Source organism: Kogia breviceps, chromosome 5 (assembly GCF_026419965.1).
Source record: "Kogia breviceps isolate mKogBre1 chromosome 5, mKogBre1 haplotype 1, whole genome shotgun sequence".
Taxonomy (NCBI): Eukaryota; Metazoa; Chordata; class Mammalia; order Artiodactyla; family Physeteridae; genus Kogia; species Kogia breviceps.
Window position 1 is genome coordinate 89000070 of NC_081314.1, and position 20882 is coordinate 89020951.

Consider the following 20882-nt stretch of genomic DNA (forward strand, 5'->3'; position numbering starts at 1 on the left):
TGGGAAACTGTCACAGAGAAAGAAAAAACAGTCCTGGAAAAGCCTGTTAATTAAGAAAAGATGGAGGGGGATTTTTTTAGAAAGCAATGCAACTCGAACAGAGGAAAATGTTTCATAATACAGAGTTTTGAGAGAAAACGACTCAAAGGAAAATGAATCAGTAAAATATGTTATCATTCTGCAAGGTGAAACCACAGTTACTTGTTCCTCAAGCATTCATCGAACACTTACTAAGTACAATGCACCATGCTAAGTTCCATGAGGGGAAAATAAATGAAATCAGACAATTTATACCCTTTGGCCAATTGGCATTTACTTGTGAGGATAAAATATTTATACCAACAACGGTTATATGCAAAATTACAAGTTTTGGTAACTTGTGAAATGGAACATGCCAGCTGTTCAGAACTGTTGCCTTATTATAAGCACATTGCTAGGTGAGCTTAAAAGGATGACAAGATGCCACCCTTGACTTTGGAAGAATAGGAATGTTAAATGTAGATTGTAGAGTCAGGTTGACTGTCTTTTTTCATTTTCCTATTCTTATAACCCATCAACTCAGGAAAGTCCCCCTCTATTTATTGGCAGCTCACTCACACCACAAGCTATGTGTCATTCACCCAGCAGATAGTTCAAGGCCACTGTCTGGAATGGAGATATCAAGAACAATGCAAGCCCGAGAGCAGCCAAACAAGCCAGGTAAAATCAGCCCAATGCAAACAGAACCAAGGACAAAAGGCAAAGGCATCTAGGACTCCTGAGGCACTTAATGGAAAAAAAAAAGTTGTTTACAAAAAAAAAGGGAGAGTCATTACAGAATTAAAAATCAGATGACATTTGATGAGAAAAGGAGAATAAAAACAATTTACTGATTAATCATTATTATTCTTGATCACCACCTTATGAAGCAGTTCCATTTTACAGATTAATAAACTTGCTATTGAGCAGAGGTAGGAATTTGCAGAACCAGAATTCACTTATCAGCCAGTGAGCTAACCACTATGCAATCCAGATTCCTACTATGTGGAAACTGCGAATAGATAGTGATAGCAATGGGTTCTAGAAATTTCCATCCTATACCCATGTTTCTTCTCTTACTATAGGTTTTAGGTTGGGCCATGTGCATCAAGCTTCTATAGGCAAAGGATAGCACAGAATTCAAAGTGAATGCCATGTTCAGCCCACAGCAGACATTGCTGTACACCACCATTTTCAAACTGCCCAACTCCATTTTGTCCCTCTGGGAGTGTCCTCCTGGAGCCTTTGTTCTTGGGTAGGCTGGAGTACATGGAGAAAAATGAAGCTTAGCAATCATAAGTAATGCCGTGATGTTCAGAGAACCAGGCTTATACCTTCGAGAACAAAGTCCCTTCTTCAGAGCTGCTTCAGTACCTCTAGCCAATAGCTACCTGGCCCTTTGGTCTCTGCAGGAAAGAGTTCAGGGTCCAGGGCTCATGCAGGTTCTTAATTCAACTGAATGGACATCCAGGAGATTGGGGATGAGGAATGCAACATTCAGTTAGGGCAGTTGGGCCACTGTCTATTTGCAGGTTCCAATGACTAAATTCAACCAGTTTTTAAAAATCGAGGTTGGGGACAGAGTGAAAAACAAGATGAGAAATATTAACACTGGCTCTGAAATGGATCTGCTTAGTGTGTGGATGTGCATAAATGCTAATTATGTGAAAGGAACAACTCCTGGAACTGAGGCTAAATTTATTATTCTGTTGTTGTTTTTAATCTCCATGCTGAGTTTGCCTTTTAACACACTCAGAGAGTATATCCAAGCAAGAGGCTGAGAAGGAGGGAAACAATGGAGTGGAGATGTGCTTACTGCAGACTCCACTAATAAATCACCGATAGTTAAGATATAGTTTGGATGATGGGCGGCAGATGGGAAGGAGGTACCTCAAATTGCTTTGCTCATATAGATTATTGGATTAACAAGGAAGCAGCAGGCAAGTGGCAAACTGGTGTAACAAATTGCTATCATTAGAAAGAAAAAATTGAACTTATCCCAGGATGGTAATAAGGCTCTGTAGGCCATTAGCCCTTTGGAGAGGTGCTTGAAGTGGGAATATCCCTCTGAGATGGTAATACAGAGAATGCTCTCCATGTTCCTCCTCCTCCCCTCACTATTGTACCTAAGCACATCCTGGTGAGGGGAGGGGGAAGGGAGAAAGCCAGACTGCAGAGGGAAATGAATTAATGAGTGGGGCTATTAGCAGGTGCATACCCCACCCAGTCAGTGATAAGCAGAAATATATACACCACACCATTCTGACAACTAATACTAGTTGAAACCAATACTGCCTTCTTTATTTGCTCCCTCCATACCCTCTAACTTTTTATTTAAAAAATTTTTGAACCTACTGACAAGTTGCACTAGTAATAAAATGAGCACCTGATAATATTTTACAAGATTCACCAATTGTTAATATTTTGCCACATTTGTTTTGTCTTTCATTTTTCTTTTCCTTTTTTGGTGAACTCTTAAGTGGTAGACACCAAAATGCTGCAGTATGTATTTCTGAGAACAAGGTCATTCTCCTACATATTTATAATGGAATTTATCATTTTCAGGAAATTTTAGCCTTGATAAGTAATATTATACAATATACAATCTATGTTCAAATTTCCCAAACTGTTCCAAAAATGTCTTTTATAGATTTATAAAAAATCCAGGATTCAATCAAGAATTATGCATTGTTTAGTCATCATATCTCTTTAATAGTTTGTATTCTAGAACCATGCCTAGCCTTTCTTTTTAACTTTTAAGACACTGACATTTTGAAGTGTCTAGACCAGTTGTTTTGCAGACTCTTTCTCAATTTAGATTTTTCGGATTGCTTCCTCATGATTAGAATAAGGTTAAACATTTTTGGCAGGATGTGTTCTTTGTAGTACATCACATCAGGAGGCATATGTTGCCAGTTTGTCAAACTTGGTGATTGTAAGTTTCATCATTTGGTTAAGGTGATGCTATCAAATTTCTCCATTGTAAATGTAGCATGTTCCCTCTGTAATTAATAAATAGTTCTGAAACAGAACTATTCTGATTATTAGATCAACTATTCTGATTATTAGATCAACATTTTACACAATAGTTTTAGCATGCTTTGATGATTTTTGCTTGAATCACTTATTACAGTGGTCATTGACAGCCTTAGAAAAACCATCATTTAACATTTTTCTACATTTATGATTACTATTCTTTTGTAGAAATAAATATTTCTTTTTTTTCTCCACCCACTCCTATTGTTTTTGGTACCACTATGGCCTCACAGAGGTTTATTATAATCCATCCCTGCCATTATTTAAATTGATATTCTAGTTGTCTCAAATTCGTTCAGTGGAAGCCCCTTTAATCTGGCATCCATGTTTTTATTTATTTTTGACATTTTCCTATCAGTGTTTGAGCACTTCTTTACTTTTTGATTGAATTCAATGCTCCTGGCTCACCTTGTACTTCACTGCCCCAGACTTAGCGTCAGTCAGTTTTCCAGGTAGTCCTGGTTCCTTTGAATGGAAAGTGGTAGTTAGAAACCAAGATCAGGGTGATAAATACATTCACTGCTACTTAAGTGTAATTGTTCTAAGCCGCTTCTTTGTACCCAGAAAGAAAATATATATTTTGATAAAGTCATGAATTTGTACTTCCAATTCTAATCCAATACAACAGAGTTCTCCTTCCCCCTTTCCATATTTTTTTACCACTCTCCTACCATGAGAACTCCATGCCCCTCCCAAACACCAATATATTTGCTCATTTGCTCAATTCTGCAATACACACAAAATAGTTTCAAACGATTCCACCACCAATAGTTTCTTTTCATCTTTAGAAAATATCCCACGGAAGGTGGGATGCAATCAGAGTACAGTGTTCAAAATTTACTTGAATTAATTCTGGCTTTGCTTCTTTGGTTCATATTATCAATCTGACATACAGTTCAATTCATGTGTTTCTATTTGTATTCAATTGCTAGATTTTACTATATGCTTGATAAATTAACAATGTTTTCTGAATATGCAAAACATTAATGTGGTTTAAAAGTCAAAATTAGATTGAAAGGTAAACTTAGAAAAATATTATTCCCTGTATTATTGCTTTATTTTCACCCTTCCCCAATAGTCAACCATTTTCTTTAGTTTCTGTTTTAACAATTTTGCGTTTCCCTTTGAAGATATTTGTTTATATCTGTGTATTCTGATTTCATTTTCTTTGTTACAAAAATGGTAGCAGACTATTTTTACCTTGTTCTTTTCCCTTTCAGTATATTTTGAAATTAGAAGCTTCTTTCTAAATTCCTTTGTTCTGTTTAATTCAACTTCTCAGACAATGAAATCATATCTCAGCTCCAGGTAAAATGAGTGGTTCTTGTAAAAAGGAGTTAAGAACATGAAAGAGATGTGGCTTGTGTTTAACACAGGGATTTAATGTGCATGTATTTCACTTAATATATTTCTAAGTATGGTTCAAATGGTCCCTCAAGTCAGAAACAGGTAAGGTTGCTCATTAAAAATTCTTATTCCAAAGCTCCACTCCAGATCTACCTAACCAAACTCTCTGTAGGGTATAGCTCAGGAATATGCATTTTCAAACTCCTGGGTGATTCCATGGACCTTCAGAGAAATTTAGGCTGTTATGAGAGGAATAACTGACTGGGAAAGTCACAAAGATGACTTATTGTCATGACAAAGTCTTTTCACTCAAGTGTCTAGGACCTAAGTCTGCTTTTCCTCTAGGAGCATGAAATTTTTTTTTTTTTTTAAATAAGAATTTGGTTTCTTCTGGAGTAAGGTCTGAGCCCATCTCCTTTGCTGGGGTAAGCCAGCTACATAAACTCTGTATTCTTGGATCTTTGAGATGAATCAGAGAGTTGGATGGAGCACACTAGAACCACACAGAACCTTCCTCTAACCTCTAAACCTCAGGGTAGAGTTTCCAGGGAACATAGTGGCATTCCAAATGTTCAGGTTTCAATCTGTGTTACATTTTAGCCAATGGAAACCAGGTGAAGCAGGTGGGTGCTAACTTTAAGTATCTCAAAACTCTACCATTTCCATTGCTTCTCCCACCTTCCCTAGCCCTTCCATATTCTCCAGTATGGATTTGAATATGCCCATCTAAAGTTAAATGTTTTATTAAAAAATGGGATACTCTTGGGAGGAAGGTAAGGGAAATGAATCATCTATTCCATTTTGAAGCTGTGAAAATTGAGATGCAGAGAAGCAGTGTGAATGAGAGGCTACATGGCTGGAGCAACCTTCCAGACACAGGGGGAGCCCTTCACAACACTGTGAAGTAGGTAACCCTTGTCTTTAATCACTCACTTTTAACAGTCAGTGTTTATCAACTACCTACTATAAGCCAAGTACTTTGCTCCATGCTTTTCCTACTTTAGCTCATTAATTTTTATACCACATTTATGAAGCAGATACTATCACCATCTGTCTCTTACAGGTGAATACACTGCAACTTAAAGATGGTGTTACTTGCCCAATTCGCATAGCAAAGCAAGAGCTAAATCTATGTTGCTCTAACCAGAACCCAAGTCCTTAACTGTTGCATAACTGAAAAGGGCTTCCAGAAACATGTTTCTTTATGATACTAACCCAGGTGCTCAGTGTCACAGCCTGCTGACTGCCGGCCTAAGGATCTCCACTTAACAGTTGACAACTTCTACCCCTCAAATTCTAAAGACGCAGGGATTCAAGAAACTGTTGTGACCTTAGGCAAGCTGCTGTGCTTTCCCAGGATTCATTGTCCTCATTCTGTAAAAACAAGAAGGAAGGATAAAAAAAATTTTAAGTACACATATATATGTATATATATATATATATATATATATATATATATATATATACACACACACATATATATATCTTTCACTTCTGATAGCCTATAATCCAAATGCCTGATTTACATTTTCACACTATAGTTTTAGTAGTTTTGCTTGCTTCCTCTTTATTGTCTTAATATTTTAATGTGCTCCTCTTTATTCCCAAAGGCATTTGAATTCCAAAAGAGGCTAATGTATTAACTCAAAGAAATGAGTCTCTAATAGAGCAAATTTCCAGACAGAGAATCCAATGAGTATTGAAACAGTTGTATCCTGATTATATTTCTTTTCTCATTCTCAGGATGGCTGTGTTCAGAAAAACGCTCTCAGAGATAAGCCTGGATAAAATGGAAACCAGGCCCAGCTCCCTGAAACAGGGTTGGCAGAAATGAGGTGAGAACACAGGGCCCACAAGCCAGCTGGCATACATGGCACGGGTCCCTCCCAGGCATCAGAGATTCAGGGGAACCATAGAAACCATATGTGTGAGAAACACTGGCAGAGAGGAGGGATAGCATATCAGAATTGTTTCCACGTGGGGTAAATCCCAGGAGATTTGATGTGATGGTGGTTTCCATAACCCTGTCTTCCAGTACTGGGGAACAGAAACTCCACTGCACCCCACCAAATAATGAGACAAGAACCACTTCTCTCATCCTCACCTCTGCCTGGTCTTTTCTGTTTCATGAACCTCTCTGCTGACAGTTGGCTGAATAGAAATGACCTATCAATTTTAAGATTTGTGAGGGCAAGACAGACATTATTTACTTTGTTATGCCTCACAGTTCATGGCTCTACTATATAGTAGGTACTAACTGTATACTGTATTAACTGATGATAGAGAATTAAGTCAAGTTTCCAAGTTGGAGAAACCCAGTTTATCTTCTCCGTGAAATGAGACAACATGTAGCCCCAGCTGTTTTGTTTTTTTTTTTTAACATCTTTATTGGAGTATAATTGCTTTACAATGGTGTCTTAGTTTCTGCTTTATAACAACGTGAATCAGCTATACATATACATATATCCCCATATCTCCTCCCCCTTGCGTCTCCCTCCCACCCTCCCTATCCCACCCCTCTACGTGGTCACAAAGCACAGAGCTGATCTCCCTGTGCTATGTGGTTCCTTCCCGCTAGCTATCTATTTTACATTTGGTAGTGTATATATGTTCATACCACTCTCTCACTTTGTCCCAGCTTACCCTTCCCCCTCCTCATGTCCTCAAGTCCATTCTCTACATCTGCATCTTTATTCCAGTCCTGCCCCAGGTTCTTCAGAACCTTTTTTTTTTTTTTTAGATTTCATATATATGTGTTACCATACAGTATTTGTTTTTCTCTTTCTGACTTACTTCACTCTGTATGACAGACTCTACATCCATCCACCTGACTACAAATAACTCAATTTCGTTTCTTTATATGGCTGAGTAATATTCCATTGTATATATGTGCAACATCTTCTTTATCCAGTCATCTGTCGATGGACACTTAGGTTGCTTCCATGTCCTGGCTATTGTAAATAGAGCTGCAATGAACATTGTGGTACATGACTCTTTTTGAATCATGGTTTTCTCAGGGTATATGCCCAGTAGTGGCATATACTGGGCTAGCTGGGCTGTATGGTAGTTCTATTTTTAAGGAACCTCCATACTGTTCTCCATAGTGGCTGTATCAATTTACATTTGCACCAACAGTGCAAGAGGGTTCTCTTTTCTCCACACCCTCTCCAGCTTTTATTGTTTACAGATTTTTTGATGATGGCCATTCTGACTGGTGTGAGGTGATACCTCATTGTAGTTTTGATTTCCATTTCTCTAATGATTAGTGATGTTGATCATGCTTTCATGTGTTTGTTGGCAATCTGTATATCTTCTTTGGAGAAATGTCTATTTAGGTCTTCTGCTCTTTTTGGATTGGGATGTTTGTTTTTTTGATACTGAGCTGCATGAGCTATTTGTAAATTTTGGAGATTAATCCTTTGTTACTTGCTTCCTTTGCAAATATTTTCTCCCATTCTGAGGGTTGTCTTTTTGTCTTCTTTATGGTTTCCTTTGCTGTGCAAAAGCTTTTAAGTTTCATTAGGTCCCATTTGTTTATTTTTGTTTTTATTTCCCTTTCTCCAGGAGGTGGGTCAAAAAGGACCTTGCTGTGATTTATCTCATAGAGTGTTCTGCCTATGTTTTCCTCTAAGAGTTTGATAGTGTCTGGCCTTACATTTAGGTCTTTAATCCATTTGGAGTTTATTTTTGTGTATAATGTTAGGGAGTGTTCTAATTTTATTCTTTTACATGTAGCTGTCCAGTTTTCCCAGCACCACTTATTGAAGAGGCTGTCTTTTCTCCATTGTATATTCTTGCCTCTTTTATCAAAAATCAGGTGACCATATGTTCATGGGTTTATCTCTGGGCTTTCTATCCTGTTCCATTGACGTGTATTTCTGTTTTTGTGCCAGTACCATACTGCCTTGATTACTATAGCCTTGTAGTAGAGTCTGAAGTCAGGGAGCCTGATTCCTCCAGCTCCATTTTTCTTTCTAAAGACTGCTTTGGCTATTCGGGGTCTTCTGTGTTTCCATACAAATTGTGAAATTTTTTGTTCTTGGTCTGTAAAAAATGCCAGTGGTAGTTTCATAGGGATTGCATTGAATCTGTAGATTGCTTTGGGTAGTAGAGTCATTTTCACGATGTTGATTCTTCCAATCCAAGAACATGGTAAATCTCTCCATCTGTTTCTATCATCTTTAATTTCTTTCATCATTGTCTTATAGTTTTCTGCATACAGGTCTTTTGTCTCCTTAGTTAGGTTTATTCCTAGGTATTTTATTCTTTTTGTTGCAATAGTAAATGGGAGTGTTTCCTTAATTTCTCTTTCAGATTTTTCAACATTACTGTATAGGAATGCAAGAGACTACTGTGAATTCATTTTGTATTCTGCTACTTTACCAAATTCACTGATTAGCTCTAGTAGCTTTCTGGTAGAGTCTTTAGGATTCTCTATGTATAGTATCATGTCATCTGCAAACACTGACAGCTTTACTTCTTCTTTTCCTATTTGGATTCCTTTTATTTCTTTTTCTTCTCTCATTGGTGTGGCTAAAACTTCCAAAACTATGTTGAATAATAGTGTGAGAGTGGACAACATTGTCTTGTTTCTGATAGTAGAGGAAATAGTTTCAGTTTTTCACCATTGAGAACAATGTTGGCTGTGGGTTTTTCATATATGGCCTTTATTATGTTGATGTAAGTTCCCTCTATGTCTACTTTCTGGAGGATATTTATCATAAATGGGTTTTGAATTTTTTCAAAAGCTTTTTCTGCATCTATTGAGATGATCACATGGTTTTTCTCCTTCAATTTTTTAATATGGTGTATCACATTGATAGATTTTCATATATTGAAGAATGCTTGCATTCCTGGAATAAATCCCACTTGATCATGGTGTATGACCCTTTTAATGTGCTGTTCAATTCTGTTTGCTAGTATTTTGTTGTGGATATTTGCATCTAAATTCATCAGGGTTATTGGCCTATAGTTTTCTTTCTTTGTGACATCTTTGTCTGGTTTCGGTATCAGAGTGATGGTGGCCTCATAGAATGAGTTTGGGAGTGTTCCTCCCTCTGCTATATTTTGGAAGAGTTTGAGAAGGATAGGTGTTAGCTCTTCTCTAAGAGTTTGACAGAATTAGCGTGTGAAGCCATCTGGTTCTGGGCTTTTGTTTGTTTGAAGATTTTTAATCACAGTCTCAGTTTCAGTGCTTGGGATTGGTCTGTTTATATTTTCTATTTCTTCCTGGTTCAGTCTCAGAAGGGTGTGCTTTTCTAAGAATATGTCCATTTCTTCCAGGTTGTCCATTTTATTGGCATAGAGTTGTTTGTATTAGTCTCTTAGGATGCTTTGTATTTCTGCGGTGTCTGTTGTAACTTCTCCTTTTTCATTTCGAATTTTGTTGATTTGAGTCCTCTCCCTCTTTTTCTTGATGAGTCTGGCTAATGGTTTATCAATTTTGTTTATCTTCTAAAAGAACCAGCTTTTAGCTTTATTGATCTTTGCTATTGTTTTCTTTGTTTCTGTTTCATTTATTTCTGCTCTGATCTTTATGATTTCTTTCCTTCTGCTAACTTTGGGTTTTGTTTGTTCTTCTTTCTCTATTTCCTTTAGGTGTAAGTTTAGTTTGTTTATTTGAGATGTTTCTTGCTTCTTGAAGTAGGCTTGTATTGCTATAATCTTCCCTCTTAGAGCTGTTTTAGGGCATCCCATAGGTTTTGGATCGTCGTGTTTTCATAGTCATTTGTCTCTAGGTGTTTTTTTAATTTCCTCTTTGATTTCTTCACTGATCTCTTGGTTATTTAGCAATGTATTGTTTAGCCTCCATGTGTTTGTGTTTTTACGTTTTTTTCCTGTAATTGATTTCTACTCTCAAAGCATTGTGGTCAGAAAAGATGCTTGATATGATTTCAATTTTCTTAAATTTACTGAGGCTTGATTTGTGACCTAAGATGTGATCTATCCTGGAGAATGTTCCTTGCGCACTTGAGAAGAAAGTGTAATCTGTTGCTTTTGGGTGGAATGTCCTATATATATCAATTAAATCTATCTGGTCGACTGTGTCATATAAAGCTTGTGTGTCCTTATTAATTTTCTGTTTGGATGATCTATCCATTGTTGTGAGGTGTTAAAGTCCCCCACTATTGTTGTGTTACTGTCGATTTCCTCTTTTATAGCTGTTAGCAGTTGCCTAATGTATTGAGGTGCTCCTCTGTTCAGTGCATATATATTTATAATTGTTACATCTTCTTCTTGGATTGATCCCTTAATCCTTATGTAGTGTCTTTCTTTGTCTCTTGTATCATTCTTTATTTTAAAGTCTATTTTATCTGATATGAGTATTGCTATTACAGCTTTGTTTTGATTTCCATTTGCATAGAGTATCATTTTCCAACCCCTCACTTTCAGTCTGAATGTGTCCTTAGGTCTGAAGTGGGTCTCTTGTAGACAGCATATATATGGGTCTTGTTTTTGAATGCATTCAGCCAGTCTGTGTCTTTTGGTTGGAGCATTTAATCCATTCACATTTAAGGTAATTATTGATATATATGTTCCTATTACCATTTTCTTAATTGTTTTGGGTTTGCTTTTGTAGTCCTTTTCTTCTCTTGTGTTTCCCACTTAGAGAAGTTCTTTTAGCATTTGTTGTAGAGCTGGTTTGGTGGTGCTGAATTCTCTTAGCTTTTGCTTGTCTGTAAAGCTTTCGATTTCTTCATCAAATCTGAATGAGATCCTTGCTGGGTAGAGTAATCTTGGTTGTGGGTTTTTCCCTTTCATCTCTTTAAATATGTCCACTCCCTTCCAGTTTGCAAAGTTTCTGCTGAAAGATCAGCTGTTAACCTTATGGGGGATTCCCTTGTATGTTATTTGTTGTTTTTCCCTTGCTGCTGTTAATATTTTTTCTGTGCATTTAATTTTTGGTAGTTTGATTAATATGTGTCTTGGCATGTTTCTTCTTGTATTTATCCTGTATGGGACTCTTTGCACTTCCTGGACTTGACTGATTATTTCCGTTCCCATATTAGGGAAATTTTCAACTATAATCTCTTCAAATAATTTCTCAGCCCCTTTCTTTTTCTCTTCATTTTTTGCAACCCCTATAATTCGAATGTTGGTGCATTTAATGTCCCAGAGGTCTCTGAGACTGTCTTCAATTCTTTCCATTCTTTTTTCTCCTCTGCGGTGGTTAATTCCACTATTTTAACTTCCAGATCACTTATCCATTTTTCTGCCTCAGTTATTCCGCTATTGATTCCTTCTAGAGAATTTTTAATTTCATTTATTGTGTTGTTCATCATTGTTTGTTTGCTCTTTATTTCTTCTAGGTCCTTGTTAAACGTCTCTTGTATTTTTCTCCATTCTATTTCCAAGATTTTTAGATCATCTTCACTACCATTACTCTGAATTCTTTCTCAGGTAGACTGCCTATATCCTCTTCATTTGTTTGGTTTGGGGGTTTTTATGTTGCTCCTTCATCTGCTGCATATTTCTCTGTCTTCTCATTTTGCTTAACTTACTGTGTTTGGGGGTCTCCTTTTCACAGGCTGCAGGTTCGTAGTTCCCGTTGTTTTTGGTGTTTGCCCTCAGGGGTAAGGTTGGTTCAGTGGGTTGTGTAGGCTTCCTGGTAAAGGGGACCGGTACCTGTGTTCTGGTGGATGAGGCTGGATATTGTCTTTCTGGTGGGCAGGACCAAGTCCGGTGGTGTGTTTTGGGGTATCTGTGACCTTATTATGATTTTAGGAGGCCTTTCTGCTAATGGGTGGGGTTGTCTTCCTGTCTTGCTAGCTGTTTGGCATAGGGTGTCCAGCACTGTAGCTTGCTGGTTGTTGGGCGGAGCTGGATCTTAGTGTAGAGATGGAGAGCTCTGGGAGAGCTTTTGCCATTTGGTATTATGTGGAGCTGAGAGGTGTGTGGTGGACCAATGTCCTGGAGTTGGCTCTCCTACCTCAGAGGTACAGGCCTGACACTGGGCCAGAGCACCAAGACACTGTGAGCCACATGGCTCAGAAGAAAAGGGAGAAAGAAAAGAAAAGAAAAGAAAGAAAGAAAGAAAGAAAGAAAGAGAAGGAAAGAAGGAATGTAAGAAAGAAAAGAAAGTTATTAAAATTAAGAATAAAAATATTGAAAATTAAAAATATTAAAAAGTAATAAAAAAAGAAGAGAGCAGCCAAATAAAAAAGCAAATCCACCAATGATAACAAGCCGTAAAAACTATACTTAAAAAAAAAAAAGGACAGATAGAACCCTAGGACAAATGGTAAAAAAAAAGCCATACAGATGAAATCACACAAAGAAGCATACACATACACACTCAAAAAAACAGAAAAAGAAAAAAAAAAATCTATATATTTTTTTAAAAAAAGGAGGAAGAGAGTAACCAAATCAATGGACAGATCTACCAATAATAGTAAACTCTAAATACTAAACTAAGATAAACATAAAACCAGAACCAAATTAGATGCAGAAAGCAAACCCAAATCTACAGTTGCTCCCAAATTACACCGCCTCAATTTTGGGATGATTCGTTGTCTCTTCAGGTATTCCACAGATTCAGGGTACATCAAATTGATTGTGGATATTTAATCCACTGCTCCTGAGACTGCTGGGAGAGATTTCCCTTTCTCTTCTTTGTTAGCACAGCTCCTGGGATTCAGCTTTGGATTTGGCCCCGCCTCTGCATGTAGGTTGCCTGAGGACATGCCCCCCCCCACCCCCCCTGCTCAGACAGGATGGGGTTAAAGTAGCAGCAGATTAGGGGAGTCTGGCTCACTCAGGCCAGGGTGAGGGAGGGATACGGAATGCGTGGCTAACCTATGGTGGCAGAGGCCGGCGTGATGTTGCAACAGCCTCAGGTGCACCATGTGTTCTCCTGGGGAAGTTGTCCCCGGATAATGGGACCCTGGCAGTAGCGGTCTACAAAGGCTCCCAGGAGGGGAGGTGTAGATAGTGGCCTGTGCTTGCACATAGGCTTCTTGGCGGCTGCAGCAGCCTTAGCATTTCACGCCCATCTCTGGTGTCCACGCTGATAGCTGTGGCTTGTGCCCATCTCTGGAGCTTGCTTAGGCATTCTCTGAATCCCCTCTCTTCGCACACACCGAAACAGTGGTCTCTTGCCTCTTAGGCAGTTCCAGACTTTTTCCTGGACACCCTCCCGGCTAGCTGTGGTGAACCAGGCCCCTTCAGGCTGTGTTCACGCAGCCAACACCAGTCCTTTCCCTGCAATCTGACCTCGGAGGCCTGAGCCTCAGCTCCCAGCCCCCACCCTCCCCTACGGGTGAGCAGACAAGCCTCTCTGACTGGTGAGTGCTGGTAGGCATCGATCTTCTGTGTGGGAATCTCTCTGCTCTGCCCTCTGCACCCCTATCGCTGTGCTCTCCTCCATGGCTCTGTAGCTTCCCCCCTGCCCACCATCCATCTCCACCCATGAAGGGGTTTCTAGTGTGTAGAAACTTTTCCCCCTTCACAACTCCCTCCCCGAGGTGCAGGTCCCATCCCTATTCTTTTGTCTCTGTTTTTTCTTTTTTCTTTTGCCCTATCCAAGTACGTGGGGAGTTTCTTGCCTTTTGGGAAGTCTGAGGTCTTCTGCCAGCGTTCAGTAGGTGTTCTGTAGGAGTTGTTCCATATGTAGATGTATTTCCGATGTATTTGTGGGGAAGAAGGTGATCTCCACATCTTACTCCTCCACCATCTTGAAGGTCTCCCACCCCAGCTCTTTAATATTGCTTGAAATTCATTCAATCATTCAACAAATATTTATTGAGCGCTTACTTACGTACCAGGCAGTCTATTAGAAGCTGAGGCAGTAAACAAGTCAGGTAGTAAGTCCTGCCCTCTTGGAGTTGATTACATATTGGTGGAGTCAGAAAATGAACATGTAAACAAACAAATAATAATTTCAGATAATGAGAATTGCTATGAATAAAATTATGATATTGTGATTTGTAAGAAAAATATATAACTGGTTATTCAGATGACCAAAATATATTTCTCACATACTTCCTCCACAGTTCAAATTTTTTAAGTGTTGCAAGTGATCAAGTTGTCTTTTGTTATGTTAATGAGATCACTTTGCAAAAGCACCTAAGGATGGGGGCTGGTGCCAGTGAGGCCAACCTTGTGATTAGAGGGTTGGAACTTTCAGTCCTACTCCCTGATCTCCAGCAGGGGAGAGAGGTTGGAGATTGAGTTCATTCGCCAATGGCCAAGGATTTAATCAGCCATGCCTAATCATGAAGCCTCCATGAAAGCAACAAAGGATGAGTTTGGAGAGCTTCTGGGTTGATAAACAGATGGAGATTTGAGGAGAATGGTGTGCTCTGAGGAGGCATGGAAGCTCCATGGCCTTTCCCCACACCTTGCTCTATGCATCTCTTCCGTCTGGCTGTTCCTGAGTTATAACCTGTTATAATAAACCCGTGATCTGGTAAGTAAAATGTTTCTCTGAGTTCTGTGAGCCACTCTGGCAAATCAGTAGAAACCCAGAAGGAGGTCATGGGAACCTCCAATCTGCAGCCAGCTGGTCAGAAGCAGAAGTTTACAACCTGGGCTTGCAACTGGCATCTGTAATGGGGTGGGGGCAGATTTAAGGGGTTAAGCACAAGCAGTCTTGTAGGACACTTAACCTGTGGAATCTGAAGCTATCTCTAGGTAGTGTCAGAATTGAATTGAATTACAGGACATCAAAGTGGTGTCTGAAGCATTGCTTGTTGGTGGTGGGGAAAACCCAAACCCCATATTGGAATGGGGTCCACGAACCCTAATGAAAAATAAAACAGGAAGTTGGATAGAAAACGATTGAGATAGGGCAGGGGAAATACCTTAGGCAGGAGAATCTGGGAAGGCCTATGAGCAGGTGAAGGTCTAAGAAATCCTGAGCTTATTGGACATGGCATTTAACTAAGGAGGGTCTCAGTGAAACTTGGAAATTATTTCTAAATTCATAAAGAACTTTTTATAGTAGTATAAAAGTAATACATACACCTATTAAAACATTTTTAGAGCATAGTAGGATATAAAAAGCCCAGCCCTATTCCTCAGGGCAATATTATTAACCATTTTCTTGTGTATTCTAAAAAATCCCAATCTTTGTATATATAAATGCATGTATTTGAATAACCTTCATATACAGATGGCAACATATTAGCTTGCTCTTCTGAACCACTGAGATCCCCCTTCAAGAACGAACTTCTTGCCCAGTTCCAAGGGACATGATGAGCTGACAGCCTCTAGCTTTTAAGGTCAGCCTCATCATTGGAGCCAACAGTGGTTCCATCAATGACTGAGCCAAATTATAGTACAAAGGCCGACCCATTTCTACTCAACTGACACTTCTCTAATAAGGCACATTTAAGTTACATCTGTTTTTACTTTGCTTTGCTTTGTTTTGCTATTAAAAACAATGTAGCAATTAGCATCTATAAACATACATGCATGGGTGCCTATTTTTCTCCACCCTCTTATACTGTTCATGATCTAATTTTAATCTGATAGAAGAAAAACAGCACTTCACTAATGCTTTATTTTGCAATGTCATAATTATGAGTATGTTCAGAATTATTTTATATCTTACTCACCATTTGTATTTATCTCTGAACTTCCTCTTTATGTTCTTTGCCTTTTTAATACCAGGTTGTTGGTGCTTTTCTTATTGATTTGCTGGAGTGTTTTGTAAAAGAAATAAACTCTTTTCCATAAACATTGCAAATACTTGTTCCTGTTTGTGATTTGATTTTTAAAATTTTAATGGCATTTTCCCCATTCAGTAGTCTTAATTTGTGTGTAGTCAAATTTATCCTTTTTCCAATATAGCTTCTGAGTTTTGTGTCATGGTTATAAAGTTCTATCTCAGCTCTAGTAATATTTTCAAAATAAGTCCTTATCTAATTATAATATTTTTAGATTTTTTTCCTTTAAAATTTGGGTTTCATCTACAATTTTGATATAGTCAGATAGAATTTCAACTTTTTTTCCTTTGCCAAATTATCCTCATCATTTTGGAATATTCCATCTCTTCCACGCTAATTCTAGATTTTTCCTTTATAATAAACTAAAACTACATATCTATTTGGCTCTATTTCTGAATTTTGTATTCTATCTTACTGATCAATTTTTGTATCCTTCACTGATACCAAACTGCTTGTAGGAACCAAACCCTCTAATTTTTAATTCTTTTTTTAAAAATATGGTAATCGTTTCTTATCAACTCATTATTTTTTTCATAAATTTATTTATTTATTTTATTTTTGGCTGCGTTGGGTCTTCGTTGCTGTGTGTGGGCTTCTCTTGTTGTGGAGCACAGGCTCTAGGTGCACGGCTTCAGTAGTTGTGGCTCGTGGGCTCTAGAGTGCAGGCTCGGTAGTTGTGGCACACAGGCTTAGTTGCTCCGCGGCATGTGGGATCTTCTCAGACCAGGGCTTGAATCCGTGTCCCCTGCATTGGCAGGCGGATTCTTAAGCACTGTGCCACCAGGGAAGCCCTAATTCTTTTTAAGTTATCTTCTTTCTTTAGGATTTCCTTGGCTATTCACTCATGTTTATTAGCAATGTTTATTTTTTACATTATTTTCCACAGATATCTTTTGCTTTTGGGTGAGTAGCTAAAATGTGAATCTAAAACAAATTCAATTTTAAACTTTGATTTATTTTTCCAGGTGAAGTTCAGCATTATTTTAAGTTCTCCCCCACCCCCAAATTTCATTATTTCAAATGGAATAGAATTGGATTTCTACAGTAAACAAGCTTTTCATATTACACTATAGTTTTGCAAGATGTTACCATTGGGGGAAAGAAACTGGATAAAAGAAACCTAGTCTCTTTCTTCATTTTTTCTTACAACTGCATGTGATTCTACAATTACTTCAAAATTAAAATTCTTTCTTTTTTTAAATACCTAGTACAATGTCTTATATATAGTAGATTTTCCCGTATTCTTTTTTAAATATTTACTTATTTTTATTTATTTATTTGGCTGCTCCAGGTCTTAGTTGTGCACACGAGATCTTCTTTGTAGCATGCAGGATCTTTTAGTTGAGGCATGACCAATCTTTAGTTGCAGTATGTGGGATCTTTAGTTGTGGCATGCAGGGTCTTTAGTTGTGGCATGTGAACTCTTAGTTGCAGCATGTGAACTCTTAGTTGCAGCATGTGGGATCTAGTTCCCTGACCAGGGATCAAACCTGCACCACCTGCAATCCAGTGGCTGAGACTCTGTGCTTCACCATATTAACATAAATTCTTACAGGTACTCTTCAGTTTCTGGGTAAGCATTCATATTTATGTCTCTAAGGCACATTCAGTTAGCTTTGAGCCAAACTATAATATTGGTGTTATGCTCCCACATCTCTAGGAGACTGATTTGAAAAATAGTTATAGCAATTAAGAAGTAAGAGAATGTGCACTAAATTATAATAATTGGCTACTGGATCACAGGATCGTCTCCACTAGGGTTCTTTTAAATTTTGTAGCAATTCCTGTATTTAATCTTTTTTTCTCACTTTGAAATTTCTCCGTAAATCACTAGCACCCCTCTCCCTTCCCAAACTAGAAGAAATGGACGATACATGTGGGTGCCATGTCACTTTGCATCTGTAATTTTGATACCAAAAAATCTTTTTTGCTTACCACTTTTCTAGGAAATGCAGAATACTGACAGGGCCAGTCGTAAGAAAAATTAGGAGGTAAATAAGTCCTGCCTTGAAACCCAAACTCATTTCCCTTTCCAATACCATCCCCCAAGGAGTTCCTGGGGAGGGGTTACAGTTTCCTTTTGCTTCCTAGAGTTCCTCTAATGTCAACTCACTTAAACCAGTTCTTGGTCCATGCACAACATGTATGCCCCCACCTACAGTATTGTCAAAACTTAATTCTCTTCTGTCTATGGAAATATTATTTCATAAGTTCTGTTTAATTTTTTGTTCAAAGTATTTTGTGTAAGACATAAAGGGCACTTGAGATGAAGTAGTATAAATATGAAACCAGCTACTGGTAGCAACCATCTGGTAGGCTAATGGCCTTTCTATTATTATATGTGAATCAATTTATACATGTTCTAGCTAAAGGAGAAGAAAGTTGTTCTGTTCTTCAAAAGGGTGAGAAAGGATGAGAAATAAATTCAGCAGAAATGCTCATTGGGAAATCCCCCTAGTGCTGGCCAGATTGGGGATTTAGTCCTGACAAGATCAATAGTTTTACCTGATTTATCTCATGAAGTGAATTGGCCTTTGCCATGAGGAGAGAGAAAAAATAAAAATAAAAAAACTAAGATCAGTGAATGAACAATAAGACCAATGGCTAACAGAGGTATCCAATGATGGAACAGAGTTCATCATCTTAGAGAGACAGAGAAGGTAAAACTACTAGCTCCTAAAAGAAAAAGCCCCAAGGACCTTTGATACAAGATAATCAAAGCTAAATCTCAATCAAATTTCAACAGGAGGTTGGATTCAGATTCAGGGGAATAGTCTGACTAAAGACTATCACTGGGTCAGTGGTAGACTTAACTATACCTAAAGATCATTAGGAAAGTGCAAGAAAAGTACTATTTTCTTCAACTGGCATTTGAAGAAAAAGAACTTCAAAGTTTAAGTTCTTTTAAAACTCTTCTCTCTCATACTGGTCTACAATAATTTCAAGTGCTTATTAGAGCACATTGCTCTTGATATAAAAACACTAAATACAAGCATGTCTTTCTATATCTCAATTTAATAAGTCCAAATCTTAGGCCCTGGGATGACATGGCAAAAGATAATCGTCTTTGGAGTAAAAACAAACCTGGTTTAAATCATAGCTTAGCTATTAACTAGCTATGTAATCCTGGGAAATTTGCATAGACTATGAGAGTCTGTTTCATAATTTGTAAAATGAGTAATATATAACTAACCAGTAAGATTCTGTGGGGGAATTAGAGATAATATATAGAAAATTGTTAGTACATAAAGAAAGCAAATTCTCCCCACTAGGGCTGGGGTAACAAAGGGAAATGGATTATTAGAAGAAAGAAGTTTGGAGAATAGCTTCCCAATGCTGAGACCCAGAATCCTGAGGAAGAAACACTACCTGGCTGATGCTGATGACTCTGATGCTCACAGAAAAGTCCCTGAGGAGCTGGGACTCAGCTGGTAGAGACATTTGTGAGGAAGAAGGTTGAATATAGGAGAATGGAGAAAAAACTGAAAACTGAAACAAACTGCTACTGGAATGAGCCACTGCTGCTGGGGCAAAGAACCACGGTTCATGTGAGAGTGACAGGAACTAGAAGCTGACAGGAAGAAGTGTGACAGTTTTCTTTCCCTCCTCCTGCTAGTATCCCCCGGTATTTTCTATTGGCAGAACCTCAAGGGAGTCAGCTGGCAAAGCAGCAATGTGGTCTGAAGGGTCCCAGACACAGCAAGAACAGAGTATAGAAGATTAAGTTTGAATCTGAAAAATAGTACCTTGATAACTAGCACACTATTTTGTTTTTAATAGTCTGTTATTTATCCATAAATTCTGCTCACAGTTATCTTGAGTCAACTTCAGTAATGATATCTATTCATGTGTCCATTGAACTAGTGACAAGGGAGATTATTTAAAAAGATTAAATGTCAAGAAAACTTGACTCTTGGACTTGCTCTGCCAGTATCTGGTATTTTTTTTTATTTAAGAAAACATAAATAATATAAATTTTTGTTGTTTTTTGGAAGGTATCATAAGGGCCATCTAATCTCATTCATTTGTTCTGCAGAGTATCTTAGTAATTCTTTGCTATCTGTATGCAACGTAGTTTGTTTTCTATGAAATAGGAGTACTGGACCAAATGACTTTGACTCTGTGTCCAATATGTGTTTGCCCATCTCTGCCAATATTTCTTCCACCAACCACAGCCTATCATTCAGTAAATTTTTGTTGTTGTTGTTGTTTTATTTAGGTATATTTTATTTTATTGCATTTTTTTAAACATCTTTATTTGAGTATAACTGTTTTACAATAGTGTTAGTTTCTCTTTTACAACAAAGTGAATCAGTTATACATATACATATGTTCCCATAACTCTTCCCTCTTTTGTCACCCCATTCAGTAAATATTTAACTAAATGTTTGGCATTGTACTAAGCCCTGAAAGTGGATTTCCTGTCTTCAGGAATATTACAATCTATAAAGGAGACAGAAAGACAAACAGCAGATATTAAAATAGTGTTTTAGGTGTTCTGAAGGAGGTACACACAGAGCGCTAGGCAAGCATGGACAAGGGGCATTTAATCCAAACTAAATGTGGATCTTGAATTGAATCTTGAAAGACAAATGAGAATTAGGTATCTGAGAAGAGAAAGAATAGGAAGAAAAGGAAGAAAACAGAAGGCCATTCCAGGTAGAAGGAATAACATGTGCAAACATTAGGTCTTGGGGGGAAGTTGCTTTCAGTACCCATCACGAAGAGTATAAAGCCAAGACAGATCACAATTTGTGTTGGTACACTTTCAGCTGCAATTAAAATATTACTAGATAGCAATATTTTAAAAGC

At 37.9% G+C, this 20882-nt stretch overlaps 1 long non-coding RNA gene across 1 annotated transcript in view; it reads right to left on the minus strand.

Moving 5' to 3' along the window:
* Nucleotides 1-20882, minus strand: part of LOC131757540 (uncharacterized) — a 209564-nt gene that overhangs the window by 25853 nt on the left and 162829 nt on the right. The window contains exons 2-3 of the long non-coding RNA XR_010840934.1: nucleotides 5617-5775; nucleotides 3463-3519 (exon numbers count right to left, since the gene is read on the minus strand). This is a non-coding gene — a long non-coding RNA (uncharacterized lncRNA). The remainder of the gene's footprint in view (nucleotides 1-3462; nucleotides 3520-5616; nucleotides 5776-20882) is intronic.